We start from the raw sequence: 2,789 nt of genomic DNA on the forward strand, positions 1-2,789 counted from the left end.
AAGAAGAAATTTTTAATTTTAATAAAGTTCAACCTATCAATTGTTTCTTTCCTGAATCATGCCTTTGGTGTTGTATCTAAAAAGTCATTGCCGGGAGGGGGCGGGGTCGGGAAAATGGCGGATTAGGGGTGACCTCCTAGCTCTCTGCTCCCAGAGTGGGAGGTGAAGAACGTGGACACCCACATGCGAGTGAGGCGCTCCCCTGCAGGATTAGCTTCATGAATCTACAGAGAAGCAACGAGGGACAAGCAGTGCTACGGAAAAAAAAGGTGAAATGGAGAAGCGCCCACAAATACCAGAGAGTGCGGGTCAAACAGTGGGGAGAGCAGCGTGGGACGGCCGCTCCCAGCGGCGGGCTCGCCCGGGCAGTGAGATTTGACTCACAGGAAGACGACTCTTCCTTTAAAACCCACTCCCACACAGGCAGGGAAGTGCCATAAGTCAGTGCAAAGTGGTAGCACAGACTGACAATCGGTGGGGAGCCAAGACAGGAGCACAGTCCATTCTGAATTCACCAGAGCGCGGTGCTGGGTCAGCATCGGAGGGGAGGGACTGAGCCGAGAGGGCGCTTCCCAGATCGGACGCTGCCCAAGCCCACAAGGGAGAGTTTGGAGGTAGCTTCTTGCCACAGGAGACCGCCAGGACCAGATCGGGGGAGGGGAACTCCATAAAAGAGGCTCTGTCCGTGGAAATCGCTGAAAGTTTGGCGGGTGCTGAGAGGGACATAGCACAGAGTCCTCCCACGGATCGGTCCAGAGTCCTCGTGTGTAGGGGGGGCGACAGGCTAGGTGGGTGGCTCTGGGAGGCAGCTCCAGGAGACAGCAACGGCGGACCCAGCTCCTGATGCCCTCCTGGTGCAGTCAGCTCCAGCGCTGACTAGCAGTGGGTGGGAACCTGCCATTGGGGAGCCCAAAGCCTGCGACCACCGGGGCTTGTTGCCCAGGCATCGGCCTGAGTCATAGCCACCGCCTCCGCGGCAGAGCTGGTCGCGTCCTGCGAGGAGGAGAGAGGAGGAGAGTAGCGCACAGCCACTTTTTCTCCCGAATCTGCGGACAGTCTGTCCCAGCCGCGGACTCAAGCCCCACCTCCGAAAGGGTGGAAAAGGGAGAAAGAGCGATATTTCTGTGGAGTTGCCAGGCGGTCTCTGGCGGCCCTGTTCCATTCAGTCGCCGGTGTTGTCGGCAAAGGTGACGGGGAACTGAGGGTGAACTGAGGGAGACCGCTTGTAGAACTGTGATCGGGACACATAATCACCCCCTCTGCCAGGCGACTTAACCACTCCCCCCCCCCACGCACCAGGCTAAAGGGCCTGCCTCTGCCACTAGGTGGAGTAAAGGGGCCGCTTTTTTTTTTTTTATTTTTTGTAGAGCTGTGATCCAAGACGACATAACCACCCCATTCACCACATGACTCGACACCCCCCCCAACCATGCATCACGCGAAAGGGCCTGCCTCTGCCTCTGGGCGGAGCAAAGGGGTTGTTTTTTTCTTTTGCTTGTTTGGTTTTTTTTTTGTATTTCTTTTTTTCTATATACATATTTCTCTTAATTTTTATTTTTTGTATATATATATAAATATATATATACACATACTTTTTTTTCTTTTCTTCTATTTCCTTTCTTCTTCCTTTTCACTCTCTTTCTGCGAGTGTGTATGTGTGTGTGTGTGTATATCTGACACCCACGACTGCAGGAGCCCAATTGTTGAATCCCCACAGTGGGACTATTTTGCACCAAAGAGACAACATGCATCCCTAAGAGTGTCTAGTGACCAAGGAGGCCACTCTTCAAGCTGAGACATGTGATCACCTTTCTGCTGCGACTTTGTAGCTGAGGCTGCCAGTCAAATGGACAGACTCCACTACGGGAAGGGCCGAGTAGAGAGTGAAGGAGGCTGTTTTCCCAGCAGGGTCCTGTAGCCTCTTTTTCCCTGTGACTTGGTAATCAGTGCCTCCTCCCAAAGAATTAATTCCCCACCCTTCGTAGTGCTGAGGAATAAGGGAAGCTGCTCTCTGGACTGTGACCCTGTAGGGGTGGTGGATGATCCTTGACTAAGATCTGACCACTGATATTGCATACCAAAGGGACTGACCCCGCATCCGCTGGAGTGGAATAGCAGGACAGGCTGCTTTCTGGTCTGGGTCCCTCAGGGGCCTTAGGTAGGGCTTCTCTAGGAGCCCTGAAGTGTGTACTTCTTACCAGTTACACAACCCTGCCCTTGAAGGGGTGGAATAATAAGGGTCACCACTTCCTGAGCTGAGATGCCAGGTAGCCCCAGGAAGTGCCCTCCCCCCAGTCTGCAGGGTTATCTACCCCTCTGCCAGGTGAAAACCCACCCTCGGAGGAGGAAAGAAATGAGAGAAGACATTTTTCAGGCCAGGCCTTATGACAGTCTCAGCCAACGCCCTTCCCACAGAGCTCCAGGACAGAGCCCGCCCCTGAAGGTAGGGAGAAAGGAGAAAAAACACTTTCCCCATAGGTCTAGCCTGAATCTGTATGACCTTGGATCTAAGCAAAAGGGGAAAGTTTGTTGATGTGATACAGCTGATCGGTTTTGAACATCTGATAAGAACATAACACAAAAGCTTGCACTTGGTGCCCAGGCTGTTGTCATCTTAGGGGCTAGTGGTCTGGGAAAGAAAATCTAGACCAGAGTCCTTAGCAATTGCACCAATTGACACACCCATTAGAAATTCCTCCACATGAGTGCCTAATGAGCCCTGAATAACATATTAGCATCTCTCTCCTAGCTACAGATCAAGCAATTTCTGAAGTATACTGCCTCAGGCA

This window comes from Propithecus coquereli, unplaced genomic scaffold (genome assembly GCF_000956105.1).
Source record: "Propithecus coquereli isolate 6110/MARCELLA unplaced genomic scaffold, Pcoq_1.0 Scaffold366, whole genome shotgun sequence".
NCBI classification, from domain to species: Eukaryota; Metazoa; Chordata; class Mammalia; order Primates; family Indriidae; genus Propithecus; species Propithecus coquereli.